At 42.8% G+C, this 18771-nt stretch overlaps 1 protein-coding gene across 2 annotated transcripts in view; it reads right to left on the bottom strand.

The window, feature by feature from the left end:
- Window positions 1–12951, bottom strand: part of SNCAIP (synuclein alpha interacting protein) — a 101372-nt gene extending 88421 nt beyond the window's left edge. The window contains exon 1 of one of the 2 annotated variants that reach the window (XM_074953028.1): window positions 12737–12951. The gene's annotated coding sequence lies outside the window, so the exon portion shown is untranslated. The remainder of the gene's footprint in view (window positions 1–12736) is intronic. The other variant, XM_074953029.1, reaches the window with a different exon arrangement.
- Window positions 12952–18771: the final 5820 nt, after the last annotated feature.

The following is an 18771-nucleotide window of genomic DNA, read 5'->3' as shown; positions in this document are numbered from 1 at the left end:
GTTCGGCCCATCGCGGCTCCTACTGGCCGCGGTTCGCCGCTGCAGGCCAATGGGGGCCGCAGGAAGCGGCACAGGGTGAACCGCGGTCAGTGGGAGCCACGATGGGCCGAATCTGTGGACGCTGCAGGTAAACAAACCGGCCTGGCCCGCCAGGGGCTTTCCCTGAACAAGCGGCGTCCCAAGTTTGGGAAACACTGCTTTAGAGAATCTCAAAACAATTATATTTTTTAAAAATTTCATTAAAAAGAACTTTGTCTAGGTTTTGAAGCCAAACACTAGAAAGTTAGGAAATGGCTGAATTCATGTTGCCCATGCTTTCTTAATTTAGCCCTCTGTGCATATGCAGTAAGATACAGTCTTAATTACACATCACATGCTATTTTTCCACAGGACCTCTGCCTCATTCAGTGCACAAGCAGGCGAGTACTCAGGGAACAGGGCCACTATTCAGAAATGTTTCTCCTCATCCTTCAAGTAGTAGCCCCTGCCTCATTTACTGCACCCAATCCAGTATTTCTGCAGAAATGAACGCAAAATGATTCACTTCCTCATTGCCTTTATTAGTGTCCTCACTATAATATCTGAACACCTTACAAGCATTAATGAATTTATTTCCACTACAAAATAAAAGGGGATTATAACTCTCATTTTACAAATGGGGAAACGGAGACAAAGAGACAAAGGAATCACTGTCAGACACAGCTCAGAACTCAGGACATCATGACTTCCAATCTTCTGCCCATATCTTCAGACATGCACTTAACCACTACCAGAGGTACTGGGCACCCACTGACTTCAGATGCATGCTCAGCAACACTTCTATATATTAGGCCCCAAATGGCTCAACCTGGGCACTCAGAAAACGAAGGACACACAATTAGCCACCTGCCAAAATTCTGGCTTAAGTTACTTGTTCAGCATCACATAGGGAGACTGTAAGAGAAGCACGGATAGAACTGAGCAGTCCCATGTGGTATTTGCCTGTCTTAACCACTCCTTCTCTTCCTACAGCCCCCTGCCTTACAATCCAAACACTTTCTAATTTAGAGGACAAATAAGGCAAGGATCCTATATAAGAACAGCCATACTGGGTCAGACCAATGGTCCATCTGGCCCAGTATCCTGTCTTCCAACAGTGGCCAATGCCAGATGCTTCAGAGGGAATGAACAGAACAGGTAATTATCAAGTGATCCATCCCCCGTCGTCCATCCCAGTTTCTGACAAACAGAGGCTAGGGACACTTCAGAGCATGGTTTTGCATGCCTGCCCATCCTGGCTACTAGCCATTAATGGACCTATCTTCCATGAACTTATCTAGTTCCTTTTTTAACTCTGTTATAGTCTTGGCCTTCACAACATCCTCTGGCAGAGTTCCACAGGTTGACTATGCATTGTGTGAGGAAATACTTCCGTTTGTTTGTTTTAAACCTGCTGCCTATTAATTTCATTTTGTGGCCCTTAGCTCTTGTGTTATGAGAAGGAGTAAATAACTCTTCCTTATTTACTTTCTCCACACCAGTCATGATTTTATAGACCTGTATCATATCCCCCTGTTAGTCGTCTCTTTTCCAAGCTGAAAAGCCCCAGTCTTATTAATCTTTCCTCATATGGAAGCTGTTCCATATCCCTAATCGTTTTTGTGGCCCTTTTCTGTACCTTTTCCTATTCCAATATATCTTTTTTGAGATAGGGCGACCAGATCTGCATTCAGTATTCAAGATGTGGGCATACTATGGATTTATATAGAGGCAATATGATATTTTCTGTCTTATTATCTATCCCCTTCCTAACGATTCCCAACATTCTGTTAGCTTTTTTGATCGCTGTTGCACATTGAGTGACTATTTTCAGAGAACTCTCCACAATGACTCCAAGATCTCTTTCTTGAGTGGTAACAGCTTATTTAGACCTTATCCTTTTATATATATTATTGGGCTATGTTTTCCAATGTGCATTACTTTGCATTTATCAACATGAAATTTAATCTGCCACTTTGTTGCCCAGTCACCCAGTTTTGAGAGATCCTTTTGTAGCTCTTCACAGTCTGCCTGGGACTTAACTATCTTGAGTAGCTTTGTATCATCTGAGAATTTTGCCACCTCACTGTGTACCCCTTTTCCCAGATCATTTATGAATATTTTGAACAGTACTGGTCCCACTACAGACCTCCTGGGGGATACCACTATTTACCCTTCTCCATTCTGAAAACTGACCATTTATTTCTACTCCTTGTTTCTATCTTTTAACCAGTTACTGATCCGTGAGAGGACCATCCTTTTTATCCCATGACAGCTTACAATTTTGTCCACCACCCAACCCTGATTCATTATAGGAGCATTGTGCATTCTGTGCACTGAAAGAGGCACATTGAAGACTGTATCGCAATGTATACACACAATGGGTATGAATTATGGGACCATAGGCTTAATTCTGGCATTTCCTATCTTTCCAGTATTTGACTTTGTAACCTAAATGACAATACTTTAAAAATTCTGTATGTGATTTCCTAGTTTTTTTTTTTTTTTTTTTTAAGAAAAAGGTAAAAAAAATCCAACTGTAACAGTTCCACGTATAAAATTTGTTCCCTTAATCTGAGCATGACTTGAAATATAGGACTAACTATGTTAGCTGGCAGCAAAAGGCCATTCCCCCGGGGGCGGGGTGGAATGGGTTGCTGAGGTGACTTGCTGAGTCTGGGAGGGGAGCCTGGCCTGGCCCTCTCTCTTCCCTTGTTCCAGGAAGTGGGGGAGCTTCTTACCCACCTAGCACCTCCAGAGGGAAAGATTGCTGGGGGGGGAGGGGGGAAGCCCAGTGCAGTTCTTTCTCCTCCACTCTATCTTATTTATCTAGGGTACTTACATGATCCCCATTACTATAGTATATCTGAGTATCTGACAATCTTCAATGCATTTATCCTCACAACACTCCTATGAGGAAGAGGAATGCTATATCTCTATTTTACAAATGGGGAACAGAGGTACAAAGAGAGAGGCTGAGGGCCAGATTTAAAAAAGAGTTTAGGCACCTAAAGATGCAGATAGATGTTCAGTGGCCTAACCTACTTAGGCACTATTGAAAATCCCACTAGATGCCTATCTATACATTTAGGCACCTAAATGCCTTTGTAAATCTAGACATAAGAGATTTGACCAAGATCACAAAGGAAATCTGTGGTAGAGCAGTAAACTAAATGTAGGTCCACAAAGTACCAGGCTGTTGCTCTAACTATGGACCACCGCCAACTCTCTCCAACTTCTTCCTGCGAAGACTGTCTTGCTTCCAGGGATCTCAGTGCAGCGTGTGCTGCCGGTGCTGCAAGGGACCGGCCTTTCATTACAATGTTCATATTCAGTTATTATTTTTACATGCTGCCAAAATTTTGCTGACAATGCAAAAGAAAGAAAACAGCAATTTTCAAAAGTTTATACGTCAGCCAAAATTGAATGGAATTTCATGGGCCAAAGAAGGACTTTGTTCATGAGACATATTTCATGGACCAAAGAAAGATCTCAGTGCCTTGTTAATGCTGAATTTCAATGATCCAAACTGCAAACAATGGAAGTGATAGAGCTTCTCAAGACAGTATTGCAAGAGTCATTTCTAATGGAAAGTGTTAGACAACTAAGTGTTAGGTCTCTATCAGCTCCCCACATTAGAAACAGATGTTGCTATTAGCACCCTTTATAATGAGTAAATTCAGTACACTGGTCAGGTTTCCTCCATTTTACTAATAGGTAAACTGAGGCAGAAAGACTTCCTTAAAATCAGTCAGAGCCAGCATTAGGAATTCCTTGCTCCTAGTTAATCCACTAAACAGTGCTGCTATTTTTCCTTGAGCAGCAGGTAATGGAAGCAATAAGGTAACATTTTTACAATCGCCTTTTTTTTTTTTTAACCACAGCTGCAATTTGAGGAAGGATGGGGGAAAATAATGAATTTATTTCTATTTAGTCATTTATCTAAAGAGAATATTTTTATCTTGGTATATAAACAAGCTGTGACATTTCACCAGCCTGAAAAGCTCAGCTTCACCTTCTGTCACCAAAGCATGTGTTATTTCACAGAAACACATCTTGTTGCATCCTATTTCTTAATTTTTTGATTTATCACCATAGTTTTTGCATAATATATTTTTGTGGCTCATGGAACATTTACACAAGCTCACCTTTTTTCTGTTTCATCCTCATCCTTAGAAACTACGGTTTCTGCCTTAACTTTCTTAAATTACATTTGGGGGTCTTTTTATGGGAGGAAGGGCAAACATATTTCCATTACAAATACTTCCATATTAAATTTTGGTATATGACCTATTAATGTCAAATATTATTGCCATAAAGAAGTGTCTTAAACAGCAGCATATCTAAATACCATATTTTTGAAAAAAAATTCCAGCGCTAAGAATATGGTACACTTTAATAACAGAGAATTTGACTGACAACAAAAAAAAACAAGTCAGCTCTTTATAATGTGGGTCTCTTTCCTGATATATACAAAAAGATAAACATTTCTGTAAAATGAGATAAATACAGGTTCTTTCAGTATAGTTGAAGTCACTACTTTAGTCAAGACCATGTGTTTATGTTCCCTCATAAATAGCGATATAATTGCCCTCTTTGAAACTGCTGCATAATTGTACTCCAGGTTCTAAACTTTTATATAAAAAGTCTCTAGCCCTTATGGTTTTGAAGAAAAATTTCCATACAGGAACCAAATGTACACTGATGCAGTTTTCAAAGGCTACAGGGAACATGACGCAATAATACTAAGTCCTTGTCTACACTGCCACTTTACAGTGCTGCAACTTTCTCGCTCAGGGGTGTGAAAAAATACCCCCGAGTGCTGCAAGTTTCCCAGCGTGGTAGCTACTCCCCTCATGGAGGTGGGTTTTTTTTATAGCGCTGGGAGAGCTGGTGCCACGACTACACGGCAGTGCTTTAATGTTGCTAGTGAAGACATGCCTTAAGAGAGGTGTCAAACGTTCCCATTCTCAGCTTCATGGGGTGTTAACTCATGAGCCTAAATGGTAATGTAAGCAACCACACGAGTACCAACTACTGCAATGCCGATAATTTCAGTAGAAACCTCAAACTATCAGTAACATGCTTATCCATCCCTGTTGGATGCCATGGCAGAGCCTGGAATGGTATACTGTGGGGCAGCTGCTGAATTCGTGACCTCTCACTCCAAACTTATTTTTGCATTGGCCTAAAACTGGAAAGAAAAAAAGAGCTACCCAAAGCCTTTCATGCATCATGGGTACCAAAACCCATCTCTCATGCCCCTTGAAAAACCTCAAAACCAAAAACCTCAACAGTTGTCACAGTCTACAATGCCTCCCCCACACCCAAAGCTTTATTTAATAACTAATACCAACTATTTTTTTTAATTTACCTGAATTTGCCACAGACTTTTTTTAGTTCCCCCCACCAAAGAATCCCATAATCCAGAAACCACTACTACTCTAGTGCTTTGCTGAACAAAGACACGTGTGTTTAAGTGCTTTGCTGAATCACAGCCAAAATGCACACCAAAGGTGCAGTGCTCAAGCATGCTTGTCTAACTTAGATGCATGTTCAAAAGTGAACTGCAGGTGCACAGAAGCCCTTGTCTCAGTTCATACTCCCTGGTAAATGGTTAGGGGAGACCTCCCATAGCACTACTAAGGTCCACAGAAGCGGTTTGGAGAAGAGAAACACCATGGGAGCTTGGAGGATGGTTTGAAGGGACCCCTAGAGTAAGAGGAGCCACTGATTTTAAATGAAATGATCAGAGATGTAGATAGACTGCAGGTCAATTTATCCACAAATTGGGTACAACATGGGAAATCACAGTATAAATTTCAATATACTATTTACTAATATGCTAAGACCCTCAGGAACTACTTCTCGGTGGTGAATTGGTAGTTCATTATTTATGCCTATGTAATCTTTGATTTATTGTAATGAGAATACCAGTTTCAAGGTGCCAATTTTGATGTGAAAAGCTATCTGCTTGGAATTAAACTGACACCACCAATGCTTTTCACGATGGCTACTGAACGTTTATGAGACAACTCCTACTTTTGGTCACAATGGACAAAAGCCAGATTTATACTGATGACCAACAGATATAAGGCTTAGTAGTCTCATACTAATCCTTGAGATGGTCAGACCCCTGAAGATCTTATTTTCAAGAATCTTTTCATTAAAATTATTTGTCAACAGAGCCATCTTCCTTCCAGAAATTAATAAACATCATCAACAAATTAGCAAAAGTACAGCTTGATAGACTAACATTAAACAAACAGAAGCATATGCACAGCCTCTTATCCTCCGTGTTTGTCACAGAGATCACAGAAGTCACAGATTCTGTGACCCCTGTGACTTCTACAGTGGCCAGTGCGCCTGGCCTGGAGGCCACCTGAGCAGCTCAGGCAGCTGGTGGGCCAGGCGCACCGGCTGCTGCTGGAGCAGTCTTGGGCCCCCCAATCCCGCCCCCCCAGCAGCAGGAGTTTGGGTGTGCGGGGGGGGGCACTCAGGGCTGGGATGTGGAGCAGTGCTTATCTGGTGGGAACTCCCTGGAAGGGTGACCGGAACTCCCCTCCCTCAGCTCCTAGCTCCATGTGCTGCCTCCGCCGCCGCAGCTCCCATTGGCCACGTTCCCAGCCAATGGGAGCTGCAGAACTGGGGCTCGTGGTGGAGACGAGGCAGCACATGGAGCTAGGGTCGCTGCTTCCCGGGAGCCGGGTAGGGAGCCTGCCCCAGCTCCACGAGCACCCTCCTGGGTCGCACCTCCCCCCCAGCACCCACAGCGTCCCCATGGGCCATGCCCCCCCAGCACCCCCAGGGCCACCCTTCCAAACCCCCTCCCCCCAAATTTTAGTCAGGGGTATTTTAGTAAAAGTCATGGACAGGTCACAGGCCATGAACTTTTGTTTACTGCCTGCTACTTGTCCATGACTTTTAGTAAAAACACCTGCGACTAAAACGTACTCTTACCTATAATGTATGAACTGCTCCATATACATTTTTAACAGTATATCATACATGGATGCAGCAAGCAAAAACTGGTTTGCAAAATAAATGGATTTAGAGATTACTGAAGATAAGACTTCTAGTATGGGGCAATTACAAAGGTAGTCCAATTTGTGGGGCTAGCCACTTTGCCAGTGTCTTTCTAATAGCCAGAATCTTAAATCATCAATTACCCTCATCATATTTATATTTTAAAAGTCAGTTCCCCTTTTCCTAAGGATCACTTAATATGCTGTGCACAGATAACAAAAAGTATACATAAAAAAAAAATTAACAACCATCATGTAGCTTATGTCAAGCTAATTACTTTAGTCAAACATTTCATCATGATGCTATATAACACAAGCCTTATACAATAGGATACTCAATAGCTGATTCTCTCTTTCTTATTCTTCTTCTAATGAACTGCCAGCATGTTTCCCTGTTATACTGTCTCTGTTGATTGACTCCTATTATCAGAACACCTATTAATTCAAACATATTGAGCAACCAAGAAGTCCAGGTTATCGCAATTCTACTGTAGCTAGGCGAAAACATGCACCACGTTCAAAGATACAGTATAAACTCAAATTTGTTTTTTTACTAGCGACTGTAAAATGCATTTACATCTCATTTTAAATCTGTTTTAAGTCAAAATAAACCAAATAATGGTGTTAAGCATACATCCATCTCCTGATCATTCCTTTTTGTAACAAAAGAACAGTTTTTGCCCACGTCCTAGCAACAAGCACAAATATTATATTGTATCCAATGCTCAAAACATGAGTTTCCAAAATGATAGGTTAGTACTCAGCTTAATTAAAGAATATGCTTTAAGAACAATATCTGAATGTACAACAGCAGCAATAATAGCATTTGATTAAAGTTAGTGTTTAGAATAACAATTTTTCTCCTTTATACAGATAAAGAGAAAAGGCCAACAGTCTAGCATGCACAAGAAAACATGCGGGGGGGGGGGGGAATATTGATAAAGGAACAGTTTAGAATAACCTATTTACATCTTAAAATTAAATATAGAAAAATACAAAATGCTGTTAAAAGCACAACAGTGTTGTTTACAAAACTATTTTGAACACAAATTTGGTGCATTTACGTACTTCTTAAACTGTTCTTTAAAAAACAAGAATAAGACCTGTGCATAGCAAAGGATGATCTCCATACTGACCAACCTATGAAAGTTGAAATGCATAAATCAGCTATTTTTGGTAACTGTAGCTTCTTTATATTGTATATCACTGGTAACTTTACACTTGAAGATGAAATTACAAGACAGATAAACAGCTGTTGGAATTTCTACCAGACTATTTATGTGCCTGTTTCTCCCCACCAGCAAAGAACTCCTCTGTGACACCTGGATCAATAATGTATCTGATGCATGTATCCTATTTTAATAGTGATAACAGTCCTGTTGTTGCAGGACTATTTCCTTGTGTTTTTAATGATGCACCTGCTCCACGTGAACCATCCCTCACCCCTTTGACAAAGAAATACCTTGTATCTGGCAAAACACCAACACCACCACTGCCCGGCTCCAAGCTCCCTTTACTATGACAGTCTACTTGTTTTCACACTTCATTCAAGCTACAACACTTCTCAAATACTTTTTGACATATTTTTCATCTTGACAGTGAAAATGATTATTTCATACAGTGTTAAATACTTAAGTATTCTGGATTATATACAGCAAAGAGTTGACAACTCTGGTTCATTATAAAGACTTTATTAAAATAACTACATGCCAGCAAGCCTCTATTTCAGGTCAGAGTAAAAATCAAAGGGCTAGATTGTGCTTAGCGCTAACGCAGTCACAGAGAGAACCAAGGTTCTTCCCTCCCTGTATGCTACCATGTTAGTGCCTCCTGGATCACTGCTCCTGATGCTCAGTGAATCACCCAAAATGTTCCTTCCTCTGGAGCAAGTGGGGGGATGGGCAGAAAACCGAGCCATTGCTCCACTACACCCACTTAATACTGACCAGAAGATCTGTTTAGAAGCATGAGGGGGTATGCTGCATCTCATAAAAGCGTGTTGCAAATTAGTTCTCCTCAAAGTACACAAAAGGAACCACAGCAAGCACTGTCCCACTAAAAGGCGCCTCTCTCAAGCACACTGCCTCCCACTGGTCCACTTGATGAGGTGTACCTACATATCACTCCTTACACCAGAGGTGCGCAAACTACGGCCCGCGGGCCACGTCCAGCCCACGGGACCGTCCTGCCCGGCCCTTGAGCTCCCCTCCCGTTCTGTCCCCTCTCCCCCGCAGCCAGCGCTCTGGCCCGCTGCTCCCTCCGGGTAGCACGGCAGCAAGTTCCTGCCGCTCTGAGTGGCACGGTAAAAGGCAGGGAGCGAGGGGGGGGAGGGGTGGGTTGGATAAGGGGCAGGAGGTTCCGGGGGGGGGCAGTCAGGGGACAGGGGGTGGTTGGATGTAGCGGGGCGATCAGGGGATGGGGAGCAGGTGGGGTTGGATAGGGGTGGGGTCCCAGGAGGTGGTTAGGGGTGGGGGTCCCAGAAGGGGGTGGTTAGGGGACAAGGAGCAGGGGGGTTGGGTGGGTTGGGGGTTCTGAGGGGGCAGGCAGTGGGTGGGAACTGGGAGTGGGTAGGTAGGGGGCGGGGCCAGGCTGTTTGGGGAGGCACAGCCTTCCCTACCCGGCCCTCCATACAGTTTTGCAACCCCGATGTGGCCCTCTGTGCAAAAAGTTTGCCCACCCCTGCCTTAGACAGAGCTTTCTGTACCTTAAAGGCAAAATGTAGCCCAAAAGCAGCTAGGTCATACTCTCATGATTTTTCCCCATTTCAGGAGAATCACTATCAAACAGCAGACTCTGTTGTACAATTATTTCAAATGAGAGCATTACCTAACATCTAACTTACTTGCCACAAACCCACTCATTTAAGAAGGCATCTAGCAGGATATTCTCTGTGAGGGTCGCTCACCTTTGGATCTCGCCCTCCACCATTCCCTCATTCTGAACAGTTAGACTTTATAAACCTTCAGGGCATGCTGCAAAGCACATCTGCTTTCCCTAGCTCAAAGACGCAGGGAAGATTTACATGGCAATTCACAAAGATCTGAAATATGTTTTTAGTTGCTGGGTTATGACTGAGTTAATGATTGGGCAAAGAGGAGTAGCCTGTTTGTATAGCTCTATTACAAATGGCATTTTTCTAACTAAAAAGGCTAATAATGAAAAAAAAATATTTTCTCTATACATTGGGTTAAATACTGCTCAGTGCTCAACCTATTTACTCAAGTAGTCCTATTGACTTGACTTAGATCCTATAAAGGTTTGCTATTGGACCTCGTGCCATTGGACTGACCAGAGAAATAGACGTTTGCAGGATCATGCCTAACTGCACCAAGTGGAATTATTTTTATTTTCCAATTGGAGGATCTGATCCTGCTCCCATTGACTTCAAAGGAAGTAAGAGACAGTACCTGCCAACCCTAATGTTTAAAAATCATGAGTCAGGCCCTTCAAAAATCATGGCTTAAAAATCATGAGATTTTAAAGACAATAAAATGTTGTTTTTATTTGCCTTCTGTTTTTTTGGAATCTTTAGGGTGCACTGGGATCATATTTCCAAGCTTTTCTCTGCAACCATAAGGCTAGAAACTTAGGGCTTTTTACATGGTGGGGTAATATGCACTACAAGGGTGTGATTTCTGATTTCTACAGTGCACTAATGTGATGCACATTAACTGATCTATGCACACCCTTATAGTGCACATTACCTGCCTCTGTTGCCAAGCCCTAACTCTCTATGTAAAAAATAAATAAATAAAGCTCACAATCAATTGTCTCCATGTGCTGAGGCTTCAAGTCAAACATCAAATATGAGCTGGCAACTCTGAAATCAAGCGTTAGTATATTTCAGAGCTAATTTATATGCTAAGAGCCTGACCCTGCAGCCCTTACTCATCCAAGTTGTTTTTACTGGTACAAGGACTCCCATTGATATCAGCTTGAGTAAACAGTTTGTAAATTTCAACCCTGTATTATTAGAATAGCCTTGGATTAATTTAACTGTAATCTAAGATGCAGTCCTTCTATCAGATAGACCTGTAGTTACTGTTCTTAGAACTAAATAAATGCAGTTTCTACTAATATTTCGTTATGGTATAAAAACAGCAAACTTTTCTTAAATTTTCTTTTAACTATCAATATGTACCAGTAAAATATGTACAGTGTTTAAAACCATTTTCCCATAAGGGATGTCTGGGCTGAGAACAGAACACAAATAAATTTGCATTGGCTTCAAATTCCATAGAAAATGATTTTTACAGTGGCACTTTGGTGAACTGACACCATGTATATGCTTTAGCTCTAATTAAATCCCTCAGATAAAACCCTAATTTCATCTGGAAAACACAACCCTGGGCTGGCTCCACTTTATAGGGGAGAGAAGAGGCTCTTCATTTCTGCTGTGAGAGGGGTAGCCGTGTTAGTCTGGATCTGTAAAAGCGGCAGAGTCCTGTGGCAGCTTATAGACTAACAGACGTACTGGAGCGTAAGCTTTCGTGGATGAATACCCACTTCTTCAGATGCATCTGAAGAAGTGGGTATTCACCCACGAAAGCTTATGCTCCAGTACGTCTGTTAGTCTATAAGCTGCCACAGGACTCTTTGCTGCTTTATTTCTGCTGTCATTGTCTTTCTTTACAGAGCTGGGTGCTATTCTTCCTTGATTGATACCTGTCAATCATATGCTGATAAGAAGTACAGGGCTCTGTTTCTTGTTTTAAGAGGGAAACAACAGGAGCATTCCTCCTTTTTCACCAGCTATTCACAGGCAAGCCAAAATACCACAGGAACAGACTATTATATTTCAGGATTTAGTTCAAGGAACACTGAAAATTGTCAACAATAGTTATTTCTGAAACCGATTTCTTCTCCGCAAGCAGAGTTCAGCAAAGAATGCTAGCATTTCCTGTGGAAACTGTGTGGCTGCCAGTAACGTCCTCCTAATTTTTCTTCTCCCTTTTCATTGTTTTGTTTTGTGTTTAAAATAAACACAGCCTGGCATTTCGACAACAGCCACAATAACCCTTTACCTCACTTACCACCTGCAGATGAAAGTCATCAGGAGAGGAAAGCAAAGGAGCCACATTTCAGCAAGCAGCAAAACCAAAGCACACTGTAACCCAGCAAGAGAGGTGGCTGAGGATGTCCAAGTCCTGAATGCTGGATTTCGGGGGGGCGGGGGGGGGTAGCAGGCACTTCCCACACTATTCTATTGTGTATTGGTTTCACCCCACCCGCCACCTCTCCCTGTATGTGATGCTGCCTTTTTTCCGTGCCCGTTTTTCAAGAAGTGGCTCGTTGAAAGGAAGACACAATAAGCGGCAATACTAGACAGGATGCCAGCCAAGGGAGTGGGGGGAAGAACATCGATGCCCCATAAGGTAGCGGTGGAAGCTGCTGCCTCTTGTGTGTCAACCATCTCCCTGCTCAAACAACCCCTTGGCTGCAGCGTTACTATAGAGACACCGGGTCTGTCCTAACCCCTGCCCGGCGAGGCGCTGCTCTCCCGGAGACAAACAGCGCCGTGCCCTGCCTAGGCTGCCAGAAGGGATGCGATGCCCGGAATCCGCCTCGCCGTGCACCGCGGCGAGGGAAGGGGGGTGGGGCCCCCGTAATGCAAACTTGGAGCCGCAGCCTCCGCTGCCCCCTCCCCCGGGGCTCTGGCTGGCCCAGGCTCGAGGGAACTTTCGCTCACTCACCCCGGGGCTCTGCCGGCCACAGTGCTCCTGCTGCTCCGCGGGGCCGGGCTCGCGCCGCTCCTGCCGCCGCTCGGACTCCGGCAGAACGCGGCCCGGGCGAGCTCGGGGACGCTGCCGCCCGCTGCTTGCGTCACAGTCACGCCGCGGCCATTCCCCACGCCGGGAATTCGGGGGGCTGGGGAGAGCCGCCACGTGATGAGCAGGCGAGGCGCCGCCGGGCGGGAAGAAGGGGAAGGGGGGGAGTCAGGCAGGGCGGAGGCGCGTGAGGCTGCCCGCCGCGAGCTCCCCGCCCACTCCCCTGCCGCCCCGCCAGCTGCCCATCCCGCCCGCGCTCGGCCCGTCCTCGCCTTTCCGCCCGCTCCCCTGCGCCCTCGCCTCCCGCGAGCTTCCCCACGCGCACGCTCGTGCTTCTTGCACTTTCTCCTCCCCCCCCCCCCGGGACAGAGACCCCGGCTGCAGCTCGGGGCGCCCCGTTCCTACTCCGTCCCCGCCGCCGGGGCCGTGCGGCTCCGCTGCCCCTGGGCATGGGGCTGAAACCGGACAACGCCAGGAGGGGGAGCCGGGCGTTGTATCCTTCACACACACACACACACCGGGAATCGCCCCCGCCCGGGCTGCTGGGGGGAGGTTTCCGGGGTGAACTGCTGGGGTGTTTGTTTGTCTAGGGCTCGATGCCCCTCTCCTCAAGTGGGTCAACGATCGCTCCTTGAGAGGGGTCAGCTCGGGTGAGGGCTGAGCAGAAACGCCTGCCTTCTTCGCACCATGCCGCCTGGCAAGAGCCCTCCCGCACGGAAAGAATGGGAAAGGCCGGGCGCGTGCCCTGGTTGTGCCGCTCACGGAATTCCCTCGGGGGTTCTGCTGTCACACCGGGCGCCGCTCCAGAAGCGGGTCCTTCTAAAAACACCAACATGTGCTAAAAGTAGCAATACAGGGCGCAGAGTTGTAATGTGCTGGCAACAGCAGGCACGATTTGTGATAGATGTCTAAAAAGCTATCTTTAAGGTGAAAACACGCACTCATGGTATAACGTATTAATCACATGGCATCATAGTGCACTAAAAATACCTGAAAATATTGGGTTTAATTCGTTCACATCTGTTTAAAATAAAACCTTGGTTTTTGGCTTAGTATAAAACCTGGAAAGCACACATCATGCTTTCCTTCCAGTAGATACAGATGGAGTTGGTGGCACCCTTGCAATGTATGGAACACGTTTCCATTAAACTCATTTTAACTCCCTGTTAGAAAACCTTATTTTATTTCATGTTATTGAGGGTTAGCGCAGTTACAAGCTGTGCCTTTGCTTCCGAATATATAGTATATTTGTCAAACATGGGCCAGGTGGTCACTCTACTTAAACATTCCATTAATTGTTTGTTATAAGATTCTCGAGTGATAACTTACTAGGCTAAACCATTGTGATTTCAGTGTGATGTAACAGGAAAACACTACCCATACACTAAGTGATAGTTTGGCTGCAGTGAAAGTTCCTTTAAATGCATTTTCCCCTCTTCTTCATAATTTAATTTTATTCTCTTCTGCCATGTTTTCTCAGAAGTGTCTGGGATTTTTTTTTAATCACTATTCACACACATTTTCCAGCCTGTCTTTTAAACTAATCCTGCTCTATATCTTTCTCATTGCCCTCCCCTCCCCCCCCCCCGAGATTTTCTGTATGCTTTTACATTTCAAACATAAATCAGGACTGGGGTTTTCTGTCTCAGATGAGACAACACTGCAAAAGCCCCAAAGATGTGCATAGTAAAGTGAATTTCATGCTTGTAAAAAATCCTGGTTTGACATTACTGGTAACTGTTATCCGCAGAACAAATTTAGCACAGACAGTAGGGGCGCAAGCCACTAATGTTACTAAACCCTGTTCTGGACTGAACATCTCTAGGAATTGAGAGCGGTAGTTCAGTCTGCATGTTCATTCACTCCTTGGCCTTCATACTGAGATTTCCAGTGAAGTCACTAATTCCTGGCCCATTAGGAATGGAATTGAGACCACCATTTGATGTATTCCATAGAACAGCCATCAGATAGTAACTACTATACTGATCTGATCTACATTTGCATCAGTGACTTGAAGATGAAAGGCAATATAGTATTCCATGATAATTTCCTTGCAACATAATGTGTTCTCATATATTTCACAGCTCATTCAGTACACTTGCCCAAAGGTGGAAGAGTGTTAATTTTAAAAAATAAATGTATGTTTTTAAGATGTGTGAAAAGAAGCTTGAACATTGACTACAATGAATTCTAGTTTTTGTATTGAGGCCATGTTATGTGGAACAGTACTTTGCTCAAATTCACTCTAAAATGGTCTGTGCACTGTCTGAGGAGTGTGTGATTCAGGGAGAGGAAGAGAAGGGTTTTATTTTGGAAACATTTGACTATTTCAGTGCTCTTAGGAAATGGCATATTTGGACACTGTACATTTCACACTCGTACTTGTATGGCGATTAAATAACTGTTTTGGGTATTTGAAATGCATTTGATTAGGTGGTTTTTTTAAAGGAATGCTGGTCAGCCCTGTATGATTAAATGGTCTGAAAAGTAATGCAGGTCAGCTTCAGAACACAATGTCACATATAATTCATACGTGGTCAAAGAACACAGCGTCTATGGAAAAGAAAAGCAGCATATTTTGTAATTTAGGGGCTATAAATACACTCTATATTTAAATGCAGCTTATTAGCCTGCCAAGTATATTTTTATGTGTTATGTGTGATAATATCTTGCATAGAGTTGATATTCCTGCTTATGGACCTGTTCCTGCACTCTTCAGTGGGAGTTTTGCTTGTGTAAGGAGTTCTGATCATGCCCTATATGTCTGTACAAGCAATAACTGTTGAGATACAAGGGTCACCTTTTATAAGGATTGCAGGATGTACCATATTTATATATTATATTACACAGCACTGTTATTACTCTGTTTAAAAATATCAGGACACAATCTGTATTTTTATAGCATAGGAACAGTGAACGTTGGATCATGTTTTTAATTCCCAGTAAAAGTGACCTTCAAATAGTCTAGAACTACAATATTTTTCAAATTGGTAATATTTGTATCTTCTATCCCACAGCTTATAAAATTTAAAAAATTCCAAAGTTTTACAAGCTGTAAAGAAAGGAATATATAGTACTTTATATCTGTAGTCAGCCTCCAGCTCCAGGATGGTGATCTATGACTGATAGTGAGTGTGATATTACGAGAGTATTGCCAGGGGTGTCACATTAAGTAAGAGCTGGTGATTGCAGAGAAACCAAATCCACATCAAAGGGTAAGTTTTAACTAGTACTATGATGAATACTCCCTTTGTGTTATTTAGGGACAATCAGGAACTAAATGTTTGGTTGTTTTTTGTTTTTTGTTTTTTTTAATTTTGCCATTCAACTTTAAGTCTTGGTGAAAAATATTCCACTCTCAAATCCTGAGTTACTTCAGACAGGTGAGCCAGAACTAGAGCCATTGTTCCCACCTTCACCTCCTAACTTGGAGAGTTTGAAATACACCGGACAGATCCAAATTAACCTGATTTTAGTTTTCCAAACCCATTCTGAATTTTCCCTACCTCCAATTTTTCATAAAGTAGACTACCTACATTACTCAATTTAAAACCACTTCGCACATGTCCGTATGGGAGATTTAATCCAAAACTTTTTGATACACGGCAAGTAACTCGCAGAATGCAAGTCACTCCAATAGCATGTGCATAGAATCCCTGTTCTGTTTCAAATTGCATTGTGTGAACACATGGCAACAGTTGTGTGTGAACTGGGGGCATTCTCTGAAGGTATCCCATAGTCCTTTGCTTCTCTACTGAGCAGTGTGTATCCCAGGATTGTTTTCGCTGTGTATTGTGCAAAGCCAGATGGATAAAAAAAAAAATTTAAATCCCATGGTTTTTTGTGTTGCCACACCATCCTTCCTTTCTGAGCTGGCTTGCGTCATTTTCAAATTGCTATTGGCTTATGAATGAACGAACCTACAATACATGCACTCTCCCCAGGACCGAGGTCATGCGTACAAAAAGAGCCAATGGCAAGGTGTATACTCACCTTTAAGTTTATGCACCCCCACAAAAAGTTGTGTTTAAAATATTCTTACTGTTGCACTTCAAGTTTTGTTTGCACTGTTGCAGTAATGAAAGGTTTGTGTATATTTGGTTACTTAAGAAGATTGGTTAGTTAAATGTATTTCCATATACAAAGATTATTTTTCCATTGGTTTCATTCAAACTTTATTATTAGTTTTTATTGTTTGTTCACAATAAAACCATTTACAGTACATCCATTCTGAGTATTCATTGCATTTAACAAAAAACTCCTTAAAAATAAAGCTGAAACAATTCATAGAGTTTTACAAAAGCACATAGAGTACCTAAAACTTCAACCACCCCACATAATACTCCAGTGCTTGCAATGTCTGCATCCCAACAACCACCACAGTGGTGCAGAGCATTTATGCGTTGATCCTGGTCAACAGCAATTTGAAAATGGCGCAAGCCAGCCCAGAAAGGAAGTATGGTGTGGTGACACCAAAAACATGGGATTTAAAAAAAAATTTTGATCCACCGGGCTTTGTACAATTCACAGAGAAAACAATCCTGGGATACACACTGCTCAGCAGAGAAGCAAAGGACCATGGGATACCTTCAGAGAATGCCCTCAGTTCACAGCTGTTGCCATGTTCACACAATGCAACTGTTGCTATGTTTTCACACAATGCAATTTGAAACAAAACAGGGGTTCTATGCACATGCTACTGGAGTGACTTGCATTCTGCAAGTTACTTGCCTTGTATCAAAAAGTTTTGGATTAAATCTCCCCTACAGACATACGTGAAGTGGTTTGAAATTGAGTAATGTAGGTAGTCTACTTTATGAAAAGTTGGAGGTAGGGAAATTCAGAATGGGTTTGGAAAACTAAAATCAGGTTAATTTGGATCTATCCGGTGTTCCAGACTTGTTTTTGAAGTTTTGTTTGCATGCTGGATGTGCTTCTAAGGCGTTGGAGGTGTAAAGGGGCATGGCAGGCATTGGAGGCAAGCTAGATAGTAATCTCCTCTACATCCCTTTTAGGCTGTCCTCACTATGGAAGATGTTAAACTGAGGCAGGTGACTAGGAGGCAGAGATTGGTCTTACTCAAAAAGGCCAAGGACAAACCAATGAGATATGCTGTGAAGTTATTCATCAGGATGGGCCCTGCAGAGGCACTACAGGAGTAGAAGGGGCTTGCAAGCTATACCGGAGGCATGGATGTACGGCTATTCCCTGTAATGTATGAAACAAAATTGATCTATTTCTCTGTCTTAAGTTCTTCTATATCTAGGGTGACCATATTCCCCATCCACATTGCACTGGGAGCTCATGTTCAGTCAGTTGTCCAGCATGACCACTGTGTCCTTCTCAGAGTCACTGTTTTCCAAAATACAGTCTCCTATCCTGTCAGTGTGATCTACATTCTTTCATATGCCCTGTGTAGGAAGAGAGATGGAGTAAAAGAGAGGAACTGTTGTCTTATGTGGAGAGAGTGTATACACATGCTCAGTGGTGCCAATCAAGATGCCAGATAAAAAAGTCAGAAGTCTCTGAGTTAAGTTAAATGTCAATTTACACATATCCTTTTCAATTCAATAGGGTTATGAATGGGTCACTTTAGGAAATCCTGACCACACAATGTGTTTAATTGGATTAAGACCATGAACCGTAAGTGTTTGGTTTCATTTGAGCCTTAAGCAAAAAGCAATATAATCTGAAATTTATAATAGAGGCTACAAATTAATTCTAATCAAAGAAATCCTGTGATATAACAAGGAATTTTTCAACTATAGTCAATATACTAATTAAGCCCTCTGCTGTGGTTTTTAAGAAGATATGCCAATGAATAACAGGTTTCTAAGAAATTTTAAATTAACACTTACTGTGAACCACTTAGAATACAGAAGGCAGAAGAATCCAGTTCTTGGGTTAGTTCAAGCAAGCCATTTTAGACAATCATTAAATAATTGTAAAAAAACCCATGC

Source organism: Natator depressus, chromosome 5, assembly GCF_965152275.1.
Source record: "Natator depressus isolate rNatDep1 chromosome 5, rNatDep2.hap1, whole genome shotgun sequence".
NCBI classification, from domain to species: domain Eukaryota; kingdom Metazoa; phylum Chordata; order Testudines; family Cheloniidae; genus Natator; species Natator depressus.
This window is presented reverse-complemented; position numbering and strand designations above follow the sequence as displayed.